The 18,030-nt window shown below is 41.7% G+C and overlaps 1 protein-coding gene across 2 annotated transcripts in view; it reads left to right on the top strand.

The window, feature by feature from the left end:
* Nucleotides 1–8,873: 8,873 nt before the first annotated feature.
* The window catches only part of LOC125303567 (tumor protein p53-inducible protein 11-like), a 54,276-nt gene continuing 45,119 nt past the window's right edge, over nt 8,874–18,030 (top strand). Inside the window, exons 1-2 of one of the 2 annotated variants that reach the window (XM_048257381.1) lie at nt 8,874–8,976; nt 14,879–15,004. The gene's annotated coding sequence lies outside the window, so the exon portion shown is untranslated. Of the gene's footprint in view, nt 8,977–8,997; nt 9,126–14,878; nt 15,005–18,030 lie in introns of those variants that run through there. The other variant, XM_048257380.1, reaches the window with a different exon arrangement.

Here is an 18,030-nt window from a genome sequence, read left to right as displayed (position 1 = left end):
CTCTCTCTCTCTCTTTCTCGGAGATGAGCAATGTTCCTGTGACTGTCAGTTCACTCCTTTGATTGGCCTATCTGGCTGTCTTGATTTTTTTTCCGAAGCACCTCCTTGCGGGTGCACCATTCTATTCTAAAATCTCATCTTCGAGGCTCATTTTCCCTCATTCGCCGTTGCAGAGTCTCTCTCTGAGCTGACGAGTCCCGTCTCTCCTTGCTGGGGCCGCTGGGACTGGGACTGCAGAGCTGTCAGCACTCCTCATGCACAGCACACAGTTTCAGACACAAGATATCTACAGTATACTGTACACACAGACGCTGCATCTCAAAGGCTTTCCTGTGCTTGTTTGTGTGATACGACTCCTGCAAAAACACATTCAAATGTCCAAAATATGAAATATAGCTTAAACATTTGCCAAAGGATGATTGCACCAGTGGGGTAATGCATGTTAGGGCCAAACTCATTAACATCACAATAGCTTATTTGTATATTTATAGATGCATTTACATGTATTTAACTCTTTGGTTATTCTATATGTTTTTATAAATTCTATGTGTTTCGCTGATTTTATGCATTGAATTTCCTGTCAGTGATCAATATAGTACATAGTGATCAATATGGTACCTCCGATCCTATTCTACCCTACCCTATCCTATTTTCACATCATCTTGACCTGGTGGCATTGGTCATTCTTCTGAAGGCAGATAAAGCCGAGAAACATTCTTCTGAAACAGAATCTGAGATGAATTGTGCTCCCGCTGCAGGAGAATACGATTGAATGTTGACATGATAAACAAAATAATTATTTATGTTGACAGGACACCTAGAGCACACTAGAACCGGACCATAATCTATCAAGCAGCCTCCTGGGTTGGGGTGTAGACTGATTAATGCATTGGTTTTGGTGTGCTTATTCTCCATTAAGATGTGAAACAACAGCACCTGCCATTCATTGTGGCCAACAGTGCTTTTGGAGTCTTCCCATGCCTTAAACCTGTCTCCACTCTACAACACATTATAATCACACTGACTGCAACCTATTAATAATCATTAATGCCCAAGGGTAGAAGTCTTTCAAGGAAATGTATGCCCTGTCATGCTTTCCCACAAAGACCATATGTCCCTGATTTTTTGATGTCCTCCACATGTCCTTTCCTATACAGGGCGAGCCCATCATTTGTATGTGATTCACTGGAGAAGATGAGAGGAGCTCAGTACCTGTGATGTTCTGATGAGTTCCCTCCTTTCAGCCACCACGTCTGTTTGGCTGGCCCTGGCACGTTGACACATCCAATCACGTCAGGTGATGGAGGTGCCCACAGTTTTAGGGGCTCTCTCAAGGTCAGGTGTGGCACCTTTACCCAGGTGGCTAAACAGAGGTCCCAGGTGAGAGAACTTACAAACTATTCCGAAGCTGTTCTATACCGTTTTAGGCTTTGTACCTCTGACATTATGCTAACTGACAATCAAACAAGGAGAGGACCTTTCAGGTAGTTATCCACCATATCAATATTCTTGATTTAATACTGACAAGAGGAACATGCTGGCCTGCCTGACTGACTCAATTTAGTAGTTGAATGAGAGAAAAATCAGTCAGTCGTTCATCGTAGACTACTACGGTGGCACCTGTAATATTCCCTGTCTAAAAAAAGATAATGGTCTTCTTTTGTGTCCTGCATGGTGAATGCACATGGTGATCAAAAGGCACAAAGCAGCCTGCACGCAGATAGATAGATGCGTGTGTGCGTGTGTGTGTGTGTGTTAGTGTGTGAGTGTGTGCATGTCTGCGGTGTGTGTGTACGTTTTGTGTGTGTGTGCATGTGTGTGTGTGTGTGCGTCTGTGCGTGCATGCGTGTGTGCATGTGTGTGTTTTTGAGTGTTTCTGTCTGCATCTGAGTGTGCTTCAGCCAAGGTCGTTGATTAGCCCCAACAGGTCCTTCTTCCATTCCAGTGAAAGGTCAGACCTGCTGCTGAAGACGCAAACACAGCCCTTCACACGAAGACAGATCCTTGGTTGCTTCTGTGAGTGCTGGAATGTTGACACTCCAGTAAGTTTCACTGCCTCATTTGCTTGTTGGCTTTCATTTGCCGAGTGCAACCTCATAATTGCTAAAAAAAATCAGCTTTTCACTTCTGCACAGTTCCAGAATTGCATGGTATTAACTTCCAATCAGATATGAACAAGTATGACATTGCACCAGCTGAGGTTTTCCCTCAGCAATGTCACACTGTAGAAATGGACCGGGAGGCTCTGGTGCATCGGTACCTAGAGAATTGGTCAGGAAATGACATGCCGTCTCAACTCAACCTTTTGGATGCTTTTATATGTGGTTCAGACCACATAAGAGGTCTCCACAGTAAAAATGTCAAGTTAAAAGTGGTCCAGTGAATTGCCATGGGACTGCCCTCCCTCTGCTTCATGTCTGACCCGATGCGAGCAAGCAGACAGAGAAAGTCAGACACAATAGTTTGGAAAATAAATGCCTGGCATTTTTAGAGGTCAGGGATGACCAGGGTGCCCAAGTGCAACACAGACACATTAAAAGTCAATCTCAACAGTAGAGGGAATGACAAAGTTATACTCAATGCTCACACATTGTATCTACTGTACTCACTTATTACACACATTTTGTAGGACCAACATAGAAATCCTTTCAGAGCAGATGTGACAGGATTATATAATATCACAAATATATGCACAGGTGTTCGAGAGTTGCTTTGACTGCAGATCTATCATTCATGTTCATTCCCAAAATACAAAATACAAACATTTCTAAGCAAAACCATTGACGGATTATTCACCCTGGGCTAGCCCTGAGCTATTCAATTAACTGGCTTCACGTGCTTCAGTGCTAATGTGCATGGCTGATTACAATACCATGTTGGTGCACCTTTGATGTAGTGCAGCATTTGGGGGGGAAAATGGCAAGCTGTTAAACTGTGTATAATTAAACTGCTAGCGTGAGTCCAGGTCCTTGTTTTCTGTCTCCCCCAGTGACTCCACAGGACTCTGACTCGTGAGCGTTATTGAGTTAGGCCTCCACACATACACACACACACACACACATTTAATATGTGTGTGTCGCATGCCCATGGAAGCACAGAGGCCACCACAGGCTCCTCCATTTACATAGCACACACTATTAGCATAGAGGGACAACAGCAACAACAACAGCATATCCTGATGGTCAGAATCAAGCAGCAGGGTTTTGTGTAAAGACATTACCTACTCGAAATAAAGAAGAAGAATGATGACCTTATTAAGCCATTACAGACGAATGTGGCCCAATATTTAAAAGATAGCGCATGATGGGGGCCTGCAATGGTGCCATTTACATAAGCCAGATAAAAACAGCAGCACAGAGAATGTGTCTGGCAGTGACAGGGACCTCATTGATATTGGATTAACTTTGCCACTGGTCCCACTGTGGTTCTGGGCCAACGGAGCATGGAGCAGTCAAGAGGCTGGGGGTAGCCAGCCTGACCGCACAGCGACGAGCTAGTGCTGTCTATTTGATTCTTCAGAGGAAGGTCGATTTGTCAGCCACATCTGTGAGGGCTGCTTTTAGGACATCCAAGACCAGGGAGCTTTTTTTATGCCACACCAGGGACTGTGAAGGGTAGAATGAGTCTGTACTACTACAAATGCCCCTCCGTCAGCCAGCCCTACCTTGCTCACCAGCAGGTTATAGCTGCATTATCACCAAAACATGACAGAGTGTCCCTTTTAGATAACAGCCTTTTACTTTGCCATTGCTGTTTTGGGTGTGTGACATTTTGCCAAGATATGTTTCAGTGCAAAAAGCAAAAAAGAATAGAGGTACAGCAGTCAGAAGCCAGCCAAAAGATTATACTGTATTGTTTTTCACATCTTTTCTCTCTCTCTCTCTCTCTCTCTCTCTTTTAGAACCGTGACACTGTTTCAGAAGGAATGCCATTGTTCTCTATTTCTAGTTGGACGGGAAAGGCCAGGTTTACACACATATGACGTGTTTTGAGGCCACAGCTCAGTTTTAGGGCTTTGTGATATCATACCCCCTCCCCTTCCCCCTTAATCTTTATACCCTACCTTCCCCTGGGTCTCCAAAGCCCTCTCACTTTTTCAGCTCTGCCATCAAAAGAGTGCACACTTTAATCTTCATTTATTACACAACACCCTACAGCAGCTACACTCAGAGCAACACAATTTCTTCTTCATGAGATTCTATGGTGGAGGTCACTAGATACTGTTAAGCGTTTTGGATGCCTTGAAAAGCATTTTACGAATACAATTTGTTGATGTTGTTGTTGTTGTTGTTGTTGTTGTTGTTGTTGTTATTGTTGTCGTTGCTTCACCATGACTCTTATCACACTCCTTCCTTCGCAATGGAGAACTGGAACCGTGAGCATTTTCCAGTTCATATCAAACATTCACATCCACAACTTGACATTATAAATTAGATTGTATCAGGCCAGTCTACACTAGAAGGAGACTTCATCAGTTACGTGGCTTACAGCCAAAACGGCATAGAGATATTTGGTTCAGCACCAGCAGAACAGTTGAGAGTTTAACCCGTCTGGGATAAAGCCTTTAAACAACAATAAATCTGTGCCAAATCCTAAGCTGAAATCACAATCTTAGGAACACATTCTGTGACTTCACTAGAGCATTGTATAAGAATTCAAATGAAGTATTACTGAATAACAATTAGGCATCATCGGTAAAGCTACAGCACTAATGTGATGTTGCACTTTAGTATTACATTCTTTATGTTCTCTGCTAATGCATCATATTCTTCATAACACTCTCCAGTCTGTTTTATGTTGGACTCCCACCCGAAACAAAATGGATAATCCATAAAGTGTCATAGAGGTTACGTAATTGCTCACCTAATGTTACTGAGAATTACTTTAACCATTATTTCAAGCTCCCAGTGTTTACAAGGCTGAGTTGTATAGACTAAAGTGAGGGGGAGTTTTGAATTACCTGAAAGAATGGGGCTTTGGTCTGTCTGTTCCTGAAAAGCTGATTACGAATTGGGTATTTGTTTCCATCTTGCACTGTACAGCCACTGAATTTATTCAGACTTTGAATAGTCTTTTGCCGAGTGCCAGACACATTATGTTGGTGATAGACGGTCCAAATCAACCAATCAGATAAATGAAGCGTTCTTCTAATGCCATCTTTTAACATACAAGTTAGATAAGTAGCTAACGTTAACATTTTAAAACGTACTATTTGTATGTGACATGAACCTCATCAACGACAATCCCCCACTAAGTTTTCATGGTAGGCTACAAGTCGGAAGAAAGCATATTCCTTCTCGTTAAGTAACTAAGATTCAGTGCTACCAAACACTAACTTGAATTGGCCGTGGAGGATGTCTGTGTCCTTCATTCCTCCCAGCTACATTGCAGAGACTCCTAGCTTACCCAGGAATACTCAAATATTCTGATAAAACTTCTCCATCTCATCCGTGGAAGTCGCCATGTTGTTTAGATTGAACAGTAGCTTCTCGTTGCGTCACACCTAAACCCGCCTCAAAACCAACGCTGATTGGACGTTCGTTTGGCGAACTGCTCCAAATTTTCTTTATCGGAGAGATGCCAGACTGATCTGCGAGTGAAAATCTGAAGCTCGCGAGATCAGGATGGTCTCACGAGGCTAGATCAAAGTGGCTCCCTGAATTTCACCTTGCCATCAGTTTCTCATGTGTTTCAGTGTGATGTTGAAGATGGATAAGATGGATATAGGGGATACCACACCATCATTTGAAAACTTCTGCTTGACTTCAATCTCTGAACTCTGTGCTTGTGTCTAGACACTGAAATGTGAATAAGAAATGCCCCTTTAAATGGAGCTTCAGAAATGCCTCTTTAAATGGAGCTTTAGAAATGTCCTTTAAAAAGCACATGGGACATAATACCATACGGCATATTCAAATATTACAGTTCAATCAGTCAGTCTTTTTTCAGGGTAATCTCACTCACAGGAAAGGGTTTCCCAATACAGGAACTGAACCCTTCTGACACCTGTTTTTGTTAATCAGCGATCTCCAGTACTAAGGAAATGAGGCTATTTGAGATGATGTGTATTGTCTCGGTAACTGCTGAGATGTTCCATTGGCAGAGACAGTGGGAGACCAGGTGTCTGATTGGTCGCTCAGGGCATGAGAGTTTGAATGAATGGTGTTGGCAGAAGGGTCTGTGGGTGTGCATGGGTGATTATCTGTGGAAAAGTCAAGGCCCCACAGAAAAGCACGACTGTCATTTTAAAACTAACAGAGACACTGCAGAGGAGGCTAAAAGGACACGGAGAAACGCAAAGCCATCTCTGCGCCAGGCTGTTATGAAAGTCCCTCAGAAACATTAAGCAGGGACATGGAGCTTGTGCAAGTGTCTGTGCAATCTCACCTCACTTGAATGGCTGTATGTTACCAAGACAACCTTAAATTCTTGCTGTCTTTTGTTTGACCAACTTACCCTCTAAAACAACATTTCAGTCTCACACTGCAGTGGTATTTTTATCACCTTTATTTTTCAGTGATAAAATTGTTGCTATAAGAACAGAGATAGCGATGCTGGCTGTTAACAAATGTTTTTCACACCACATAATAATAATGATTAAAAAATGTAAATGCCAGTTTGTAATGGGTTTTCTGGCCCTTCGATTCCCCACTCGATTAGTGAAGGTTATATTAGTCTAACAGTCATTAACAATTCTAGTGCTGTTTGGTCTTGAATATTTTGAATACTACAGTGCTGCTTGAAAGTTTGTGAACCCTCGGACATGGTCAGTTGTTTTTTCCAAAAATATATATATATATATATATTTAATGCACATGCAACCACACTTGTTAAGCTGACCTACCAGATAATAGATAGAAACAAAAGAAAGTTATATATTTTCATTATATTCAACTGAAGTGGTTTAGCTCACAAAAACTCAAAATATGACATTTGCAAAAGTATGTGAACCTATGTAGTTACAGTTTTTCTCAGTCGCTTTGGTGCTTTTCTCACATCACTATTAACATTTGCACAGCAGTTAGTGCCTTTCTCAAAACTATTAGTGCAAACTGCAAAACCTAGTGGATGACCTGCAAAAGCACGTCACTTGCTCAAAATGGGTAGTCCATTCCTCAAAAGCACGTATTCATGTCAATGAAACTGTCAGTGTCATCAAAATGAGAAGTCTTGACACCATCGTTTATGAACAAGATAGTCAAATGGCTTTGTCATGTTTTCATTATGACAGTTCTCTCAGTGTTTTCCAATGCAAAAAAAGGGCAGAAAAAAAGGTGACACTACCTGAACATGCTCAAGACAGCACTATACACTACTTGTACAGCCATTTGAAAACTACAGTAAAGTTACACATTGCTGTAGTTAGGGAGTAAGTGAGTACAAGACACTGAATAACAATACATTTTACTGTATGCTCTTTGCAATTCTACAGCATTGTGACAGAATTTGATAACTAGTTCAACAATTTTGTATGTAATGACTCAAGCAATGAAATTAAGACTATTAGTTTTATAGGGAACGACTATTCAGTATCCATAAATATAGTTCATTTTGACTGACATGACATAAGCAAATGATAATGTTAAAAAACAGCAGAGAATTGTATGAAAGCAACTAATACATGTCCAAAAGCATTTTCAATTTGTTCAGAGGAAGGAGAATTTGCTACTATGATGTGCACAAATGACTAAATGTTGTGGAGGTTGAACTAATAGTTATGAGAATTTTCATTCTGATCTGCAAAAAGCACCAAAGCGACTGAGAAAAACTGTAATGTTAATTTCTTGTAGCACCTCCTTTTGCACCACTACTTCAACCAACCATCTTCTGTACCCATTAACCAGCGTCTCACATCTGGTTCTCCAAACATGGCGATTTGGATTGTGACCAGATAATTCTATTTTGGCCTCACCTGTCCAGAGAGTGCACTTCCAGAAGGTCTCTGAAAACCCTCCATTTGCAAATAATTTGTCTTACAGTGGATAAATGGAGCTGAAATCTTTTAGAGAGGGTCTTGTAGCTTTCCCCAGAATGATGGACTGTCATTACTCTGTTCCTTATGTCCTCGGATATCTCCTTTCCTCTTGGCATTGATGATCCCTGTGGGTGGCACTACAGTGGTTTGGTGGATTTCCTCCCTGTTTTAATCATGGCTGCTCAAACCCTTTCCAAAGGAAGTCTGTTTGATTAGTATGCTTTAATTGATTATTTCAGCACCCAAATATGTTTTACATTAATCAATTACCCAGTTGACTTTACCAATGCAGCTGGGGGTTCACTTACTTTTGTACATACAAAATTGATTGATTTTTGGTTTCTCACACAATTCGCTCTAAACAAGCCCATCCATTTGATAAATATACACACCTGACAGTTCATATTTAAAAAACTGGTGATGATAAAATAAGAAAATCATGATAAAACAACAGAAAACTCCAAACTGTTCACATACTTTCAAGGGGCACTGTAGACTACTCATTCGAGAAGGAGAGTTTCCCATAGCCTCAAAACCTCAGTAGGCTGTCATCATTGTGTCATCATTAAATTAGACTGCACTCAGAAACTACAGACCCATCTCTGTCCCTCAAAATGAGTCTTCGGAGATTTTGTTTTTAACCATATGTGCACATGTTCAGATATGTTCTCTTCTTCAGCACTGTGTCATGCATAACAGCTCCAGTTTGTTTATTTCCAATAGAGTAAAAGTAAATTCTAGGGAAAAACCTTACAATTTCGGAGGGCATTACATGGCCTAGACAACAATTAATTTAATTTTAAAGCAATCTACAGACTTTGCAATGTAGGCCTATATCTGATAGACATCTTAACTCTTCTGTAGGTTTGCATCTCAAAGGTGTGTGGTATAGCCTAGGCTACTGTATGGTCGGACATGATGTTACAATCCCAATGGTAGCATTCTTCTAAATGTTACGGTAGAAGAGCACGGAGTCAAATGTCTCTATTTGTCACATTACGGTAAGTTTATAGGTCTGTCGGATTCGTGTTTGCAAACCCAAAGAGCACAAGCAAGGCGATGTAAATGTTTGAGGCACTCACACTCGTGACAGTCGACAATAAGCAAGAGGGAAAACCGAAAGCGTTGAGAATTTGCCGGTGGTCTCACAGTAAGTAGCCTAACCCGCACTTGGCAACCCCGTGAAAACCTTAAACATTTATACATTTATAAATAGTTTTAGGACTGTTTCCTGTTGTCTTTCTGTAAGTGTTTCGTCCAGCATGTTGTAAAATGATGGAAACATGTTTTAAACCATTCAGTGGAAATTACACGACTTTAGAAATAGCCTACGTTTGGCAAGTGTGTTGGATACGTTGCGGAAAAACGAAGCGCATAGGCTGAATGATTCAAAAAGACCATCGCGGGCGGGGAAAAGGATTGACGAGTTAAAGGTGTGATGGAATGGACTTTGCACTGTAATACAAGACCCAGTTATTTTGAATCGTTTACTGGTAGTTTGTGTTGATTTGTGTAAATAGAAATTACATTAATTAGGGTTTGTAAAACTTTCAATTTCCTAAATGGCACTCGAAGACCTGTTTGAAACAGTGCAGTAAAAAGATGCGTAGCCTACTGCTATGCTCACGGGTATCACGTTTGCCATACCTGAAGGACTATTCAGTCAGTTTAGGACTCCGTCAGTTTCAGGACTAAATAGCTTAACGTTATTGGGATGAGCAACTTACAACACTCTCCAACTGTAGCTCCATCGTGCGCCTGTTTAGTGCCCCTTAGGGTTTGCAGCGTTTCCTATAGAATGACAGACATCTCAAAACAGCCAAAAGCACATTTTTTGTGTTGTTGGAATTGGCAATGGAAATGGAAGTTCTTGACATGCCATTATGCCCCCACACGCTTCAGCAAGCCAGAGTCAACTTATATACACAATAGCCGTAGCTTTGTCGCTGTCTTGTGCGCAACATGCATTATCGAATGCCATACTGTAGACAGCATAGGCTTTTTAGTATGAATCTTTACAGCTGTCACGGTAAGGTGTATGTGATTTATCTGAAACAGACCTCGGACAGGCGTTTATTTCACCGCGTTTGGCAAGTTAGGCTACTGTGCAGTGAGTAATACAGAAATGTGAGCTTTGTGTAGTTTGCTAGTGGGCCCCTTCCTGTCCTAATACATGACTCGAAGGTGTATGTTTTGGAAATTCCAGGCGTTTGAGATCCCTACCCAGCTGTGGGGTAGTTAGTTCGATTATTCTCCTCACCCCCCTCGAGTAGGCATTTCGTGTTATGCAGTATCAGAATGTGCTATAATGTTACTCGAAAAAAAAAATCTTATGTGCTGGCACAGTTACTTCATCGGTGTTCATTGTTGCCTTGCATGCCTAATTATTTCAGTTATCTATCCAGATGTGATTTGGAATTCATTCAATTTTGCATGTGCACCATGGATGTTACAACAAGAGGTACGACCATTGCCAAGAATAGGGACTTCAGACGTGCGTGTTAGATGGCGTCATTCGCTTTGAAACGCTTGACAGCCTCTCCAACTTGATCAGCCGGTAGTGAGAGCCAAGGGGATGCACCATGTCACCGGATGGCTTTGGAATCTCTTTAACCTACTTTTCACATTTCCAGGCTCAAGTCTGCTCTTTATTCGGCAACGGCCCCAGACCAATTGTGGCATAGTAGAATGTACATCATTGCATCATTATTGAAATTGCAATAATAGGGTGCTAAACTGATAAGATAAAAGTAGCCTAAGATCAAATAAAATCCATGTTGAGTGCTTAGAGCGTGGCTTGTTACACTTGGATGGAGATGAATTAAGTGGGGACTAGAAAAGGTAGTGTTTCAAACTATTTCAAATCTTACACAATCTGGCCCATGCCTGAATTCAGGCACATTGATATGTTCACTTACTGTATGAATGCTAAGAGTAAGAGTAAGAGTGGCTTGTCGCACCTGAATGGTGATGAATAAGTGGGGAATAGATTAAAAAAACTTTGGTTGCCTCATGTGACTTCCGTTGATACAGGGCATAAAGCTCTCAGGCACCATTTCAAGCAATTTCAACTTGCCCATCTTTGAATTCAGCCACAGTGCATGAGGACTTTAAGTCATTATATAACAGTTTTGAAAGTTTCAGATAACTGAAGGCACAGACATTTTTCCCTTGCAGACAGCAGACTGCCACACCACACCTTACATAAAAGTGGGAGATTTTCTGCTGTGAAAAGTAAAATGGGCCTAGACTGTCAACGTTATTTTGCCGTGTTGCAGGTTCAAAAAGGTATTTTCTGATATCGCGCTGCTTTCTGTACAGACTACACAGTCTTTGATTACCTTTCTCAGGTCTTAGTAATGTAAACAAAATACATCTTAGAAATGTCAACAAACAATTGAGATGCACTGAATGCTCTGTACACTCTTCATGCTATGCTGCTCACCAAGGAGATATTAAAGCTCGCTGACGTCGTGTGTACTGTGTGGACCTCGCCATCCTTTAGTGGCCCCGTATGTCACCCCTCCTGCCGTGGTACAGCTGTCATCATCAGGGAGTCCAGTGAGTGAGTCTGGCCTCCCAGTGGGTTTGGCCTTCTGTTGACGCCAATCCTGGTTTATATGTAATCAACTCATAATTGCCATTGTGTGCCCAGGATCTCTGGTCTTGCTTGTAATCAGCTGCTCTGGAATCAACACGTCAAGTCCAAGCAATCAAATTAGTTTGGAGCTTTTTGGAAAATGACGGCAGCAGGTAGATCTGTCTCTACCCCCACCCCCATTGGGACAGAGTGCCGGAGGTCAGTTCCATCACTGTGTGGCCTGGTCAGCCATTGTCCTAAGTTGCCTAACCTACCGATGACTGCCTGAGAGAATGCCAAATGGCACTCATGGCCCAAGATGATTTGGACTTTGTTGTTTGTTGTTGTCAGTTTGCCACCTCACGATTTTGATATGAGGGATTTGTACTTGGGGAATAAGTACAAGCAGAGGAGATGTTGTTTGAGGAGTGGAGGAGTGCTCTTTAGAGCAAGAGATACACGCCCACAGAAACAATCATTTGTCCTCTGCGTGAAGCAAGCTCATTAATGTGTTAATTTGCAAGATATGATTCAAATGCTGCTGATGGCTCTATTAGAGAGTATTGCACAGGCGTTTGTATGTTTACTGGTTTCTCTATGTGGGATGTTTTATATCAGTCTTCCCATATAGACATGTTTCAGTGGTTTTACTACTGTGGGTTTGGAATCCCTGACGAATAGATGAGCTTGATCATTTCTTATACATTACATTAGGTGCAGCACAACCGCTAAAACGGCCCTTATGCATCAGCAGTTTGGACGGCCATCCAGTATAGATTTTGTAGCAATGACGCAAAGGCCAGCAGGGTCCTCGGATGTCCTGGAGTTCTAGAGAGAGCTTGGATTTGTGAGTCGTGCGGGCAGATGGTGACCTGCTTTCTATCCTCAACTTAACCGCTGTGCAATTTCATTTGTTAATCCCAGTTCAGTAGAAAATGAATTTCTGTTGCCTGATTGGCACAAGTGACAGTTGTGGGTTTTTCTCTTAAATTACTTTGTGGAGAATGTAGGATTCTGCATGTTTTTTTTTTTGTTTTGTTTTTTTCGCCAAGTGACCTTTATAGCTCATCAGTATTAGAGGCTAATGTCTAAAGATTGCTTTTTTATTTATAATGTTTATTGTTATTATTGTCGCTTTGGACAATATAGCCAGTGTCCGCCATGGACCATAATCATAAAGTGTTTGTGTTTTAGGAATATCTAGAGTTTAGCACATGCTGTGTCTGTAATTGCAATGACTTGCCAGTATTGCCAGACTCGCTGTACACCTGTCTAAGCACAAAGCCACAGTGTGGTGGGCCTATTAGCTTCATTCACTAAATCTGTCTGCAAGATTTTGACTGAAGGTAGATGATTATTCTAATCCCATAGACTTTTTTGTCAAATTCAATAAATTCGCCTCATGGTTCTCAAGGCTGTGCATTGTTTGTGCTAAAAGAACTTTGGTCTTGTTCATTCAGATTCCTGGCTCTGTTAGTGGGAAACGGGAAGCAAATGTATTGGTTCCAACCTATAGCCATACACAGTTTCAGCCAATCAGCATGCAGCTTCAGTAGCAGAGATGAGAGGAGGGGATTTGATTGACTGTTGAGCTCAAACATCAACAGCCTTTCACAAAACCAAAACTGAATTGTATACTCTACCTTTAAGACAGAAGAAACAGGTAGCTGCTTTTTTTTCTTTTAAGGATGAACATGTTCTACCCTCAGCTGAACCACATCTATGCCTTACAGTTCAAACCTCACTTCCTCATTCAGTTAAAGTGCATTGTTGCGGTGCAGGCCCGCAGCACTTCAGTTTGCATTCAGGTCATCAGGGGGAGGAGTGCTCGATGGAGATTGTGACACAAGGTTTGTGTATGTGTGTGTTTGGGTTCACTGTAAAGGCAGTATGAAGCAAAGTCAGCTGCCCGAGGTGTTGTCCTTATGGGAATTGTTGTGGACACAATGACTCGATCTTCCTGCTGCCCTTGCAGCTTGAGTTTCCATTGATCCCAGTTCTGCACGACTCGACTTATTATGTGACCAAGGTCGTGTGCTTTGTTTAGGGGCTGTAGATGACTCTGTACTCTGCTGCATCCTTGTAACCTTTAGAGTCCTTTACAGATCAGTCCATATTCCTGCTGTATTCCATGAGAATGTGTTCCGTCTACAGCTTTGCATATAAAGGATACAAACAACTGAGCTGTTGGTCCAATTTTTTCCAAAACATTTTCCATGGGTCAAACTTCTCCCAAATGGACGACAGTTTCCACCTTTGTGAGGATTTGCCTCTTCATCTCAAAACAGCACCTGTGTACAGAGGGATCCTCCTCTGTATTTTAACACCTCAAGTGTGTTATTGTCACATAGACTACAGAAGTATTGATGAAAGTCCCAATAAGAAGCATATCAAACTTGAAACCTCGTCCCCCACCCAGAGCTATTGAAAAGGTTTATGATGCTTTTGGTAGAAGTAGCCTAGTTTGCTACCTGCCTCACAGCTTAGGGCAGAGGATGCCACAAATTCTTCTGTTATGTAAGTGTTTTGTGATGAAGCTAACCATCTGTCATTCAGTCAAACGGGACCCGTGTTTTTCTCACAACAGACTGCCCGTGTTTTTGTTCACTCTCCATTCAACTGTGGAGATTTTGTAGACATAGGTATGGCCTGTTTACCACCAGTAGGTGCAAGACACTGCTAATTCCTGTGTGTTTTTGTAGACATGGTTATGGCCTGTTTACCACCAGTAGGTACCCTGGAAATAGAGTTCTCGCGAGAGCACGATGCATGCATGATGCTCATTACCCATGCCCTTGGAGCGGAGCTGCACCAATCACATCGGTGTATCTGATATAGGCAGGCTAGAGGCAAGATAAACAGATGAGTGTAGTCCGGAAACATTGGTCGTAGAGTTATTCAATTGCATGCAGTGATATTTTCAAATGCATGTTTTTCGAGTTGGGCCATTTTTATTACTCGTAGCCAGATCCTTAATCCTTCAGATTTGGGTCTGGCTTTCCAGACTAACCTGTAGGTGTGAGGCACTGCTAATTGCAGTGTTTGACTGAATGGGCTAATTTCAGTCTCAGGGTTAAAGGTCTAGCTTGTCATGTGTTTACATGCTTCTTGCCTTCAGGGCTAAACATTTCATGTTCCTTTGGGCCTCTTGTTTATGCAACTTCCTGCATCTATCTTGCTGGGCGGTTTTTAGATCTTTAGGGTCAGCTGGTCATGCATGGCCACTGCTGATGCGCCTCTGACATAAACACTAGCAGGATTGGTCAGATTTCTGTGTGTTGTCCTGGCGTCTGACGTGTGGGCTCTCTGTTTCCTCCTCACAGCCTGCTTCAAAGAGGGAGTCGTTACAACTTCTTGCTTGAGACGGGAGCACCAGTGGCTGGGGTCAAGTCCCAGACGTTGACCCCCTCTCTCCCTCAAGACTGAGGAATCCTGTTCAATCACCTACAGTAAGTAATGAGATTGCACCGAGTGGAAATGCACAGGAATGCAAAGCCCATTTTATTCAAGATTTGTGTTTTGAGCTGTGAAGGTGGTTTTATATGTGAGTTTGACAAATGGAAATCTAAAAAATGAAGCTTTGCTTCATGGCATTTGATATTCCAAGGTGAGCTATGTCTTTTAAGGTTTTTGAGTTTGCTTCAGCCCTATTTGGAGTAAACCGTAGCCCCTTCTCTGCTGTTCACTTCAAAGTCATGATGTGTTGCTCGTTCATTTGTGGAATATTTATGCTGATTTTCAGATTTGTGTTTGGTGGTAGCCATGGGAAGGGCTGGAGAGTGTACAAGGGTTGTAGCCTTCTTAGGGGCACACCCACAGTTTTAAAACACACTCAGTACTTTTTGTGGTTTTCCTACTCCTTATTTCTCACTAATTACTTAGCTACATCAAACTAACTTAAAAAAAATCTCCTTATTTGGAGATCAAAAAGTGAAAGTTGCATGAATGAATATAACAGAAGAAGGTTACTAGGCACAAATGAGGCTTGCTTGCTGTGTTGATGGGCCATTCACAGTGACACATTGTGCATGCGGCTGCTTTATGACATGGTGTCATGTTTCTCCATCTGTGTGAGTACAGACGCCCCTTTCATGCTGGTCTTGGTGGAGCACAACGCACGGTTTGTTTGCATCAACAACACCTGCCCAATCTGCGTTCTCTCTGGGTTCAGTCAGTCTCTCCAACTACAATACAGTACAGATTATAGCAATATCAGTCTGTTGACGGAAATACAACTGCCAACTACTTTTTCACACTCAATCCGATAATTTTTTGTCTAAAAGAAGTGGTCTTTAGCGCATTCAATTATTGCACATCCCACTGATATCCTGCGTAATCCTTTTCTCAAACAGAACTCTACTCCAAGCACTTTCAGGATGATAAAAGGCTGATCTCTAAGATTTTCTTTCATTCTATGAAATGGGTGCCATTTGGGTCCACAACATTTGATGAGATGCATTAGGCACAAACTAGAGTCAAAGTGAGTTTCTAACGCTAATAATTCAAGGGTTCTTGTTAACATGGTGTACAAGAAAATACTGTTCTTAAAGAGTAACACACCATTTTTAACCATTTTTCACAAGTGCATGACCATGCATGTGTGCATGTGTCCAGGTTGACCGACATTTACATCTAAAATATCACCACGTAAATGTTATATTCCTATCAAACTTTTGTTATTTTCAGAATTAAATATATTTTGCTAATGGCATTGGACATATTTATTCAGAATTGTGTATATTGTATTGTTTTTTTGTGTCCCTTGGTTTGACTTTGTGACATAAATAACATACTGAAATCAAAGACAATTTGTTTTATAATGTCTGCCTGTAGAGCACCCAAGAAACTAAGCAGAAAAAATGACATTCTTTTACTTTGTTTTGTTTTGTTTGTTGCTTTTTGATTGCTCTGAGGGGGTCCGTCAAGCATAATCCAACCACCCCGTCACGCAAATAAGACAGGAATAACTGTTTTTCATTACAGTTTTAACACGGTCTTTGCTAATCAAATGACATTTCTAATTGAAGGCATGCATGTTAAGTCAATAACTTGACCACATGGATACCTAGAGCCATTTTATCATGAAATGTATACCGTTGGGCAAATGCCGTCAGCGAAGCGGCGGTCATATAGGTTTAGTCAGATTTTTTTTTTTTTTTTTTTTCGCATGCCCAAATTTCCGTCCAATGAGTCGGGACACTGAAAGACGGGGGTACACGAAACTTGGTGGGCATGTAACCCCACATGGATAGCATGGAACCATCGTTTTTCGTTTTGATCTGTAGCCCCCCCGCTGGACTGGACCCCCCGAAAGGAGGGTAGGGCAGACACAGTTTTCTGTGAACATCTCGAAAACCGTAGGGTTTAGGAGGACCATTTTTTTTTTTTGTATGTTGATCTCAAGGGGCCATGTCAACCCATTCCATAACCACTCATTTCATGTATAGCGCCACCTAGTTAAACACAAAAAAGTAAAAATGAGGTGTTGTAATTGAAGGTATCTGTGACCTAACATAGTCAAAACTGCACGAAATTGGAAATGTAGGATCATTATGACACCCTCTGTATACGCCAAGTTTCGTGGAATTCCGTTCATGGGGGCCACACAATAAATTAATTTATGTTACTATACACCAACTGGCCTGTAGGTGGCGGAGACAGTTTTCTGTGAATATCTCGAGAACCGTGGGGCCTAGGAGGTCCACCTTTTTATGTATGTTGGTCTTAAGGGGGCATGTCAACCCATCCCATTACCACTTATTTCATGTATAAGCCACCTAGTTAAAAATTAAAAAAGCAAAAATTTGGTGTTTTCATCTCAATATCTCTGGCTGACAAGGTCAAAACTGCACGAAATTAAAAGTGTAGGATCATTATGACACCCTCGAATGCATGCCAAGTTTTGAGTACTTTCGTTCATGGGGGCCTTACAATAAAATAATTTATGTGTACATTTAGTGACGTACACCAACAAGGATTCGGGACACTGAAAGACCCGGGTACCACGAAACTTGGTGGGCATGTACCCCCACATGGATAGCATGGAACCGTCATTCTTCGTTTTGATCTGTAGCCCCCGCTGGACTGGACCCCGAAAGGAGGGTGGGGCAGACACAGTTCTCTGTGAATATCTTGAGAACTGTAGGGCCTAGGATGACCAATTTTTCCATTATGTTTGTCTCCAGGGGTCATGTTAACCCATTCCATGTGCACACATGTGCATAAACAGATACACTGCGCACACACATACATTTACAGTAATCATGCATTATGACACATACTCACACAGTAGACATATGCGCATGCATGCACATGCACAAACACACATACGCAGGCAAACACACACAAGCAGCACATACACACACACACACACACACACCCACACACATAAACATAAATTTGTACACGCACACATGCACACAATTCAAGAATTTTTCCGTCATCTACTCCCTGAATTTTTGGTCATTGATACCGG

The sequence above is a fragment of the Alosa alosa genome, chromosome 11, assembly GCF_017589495.1.
Source record: "Alosa alosa isolate M-15738 ecotype Scorff River chromosome 11, AALO_Geno_1.1, whole genome shotgun sequence".
Lineage (NCBI taxonomy): Eukaryota > Metazoa > Chordata > Actinopteri > Clupeiformes > Clupeidae > Alosa > Alosa alosa.
Note: the sequence above shows the minus strand (reverse complement) of the source record. Positions and strands in the feature narration are given on the sequence as shown.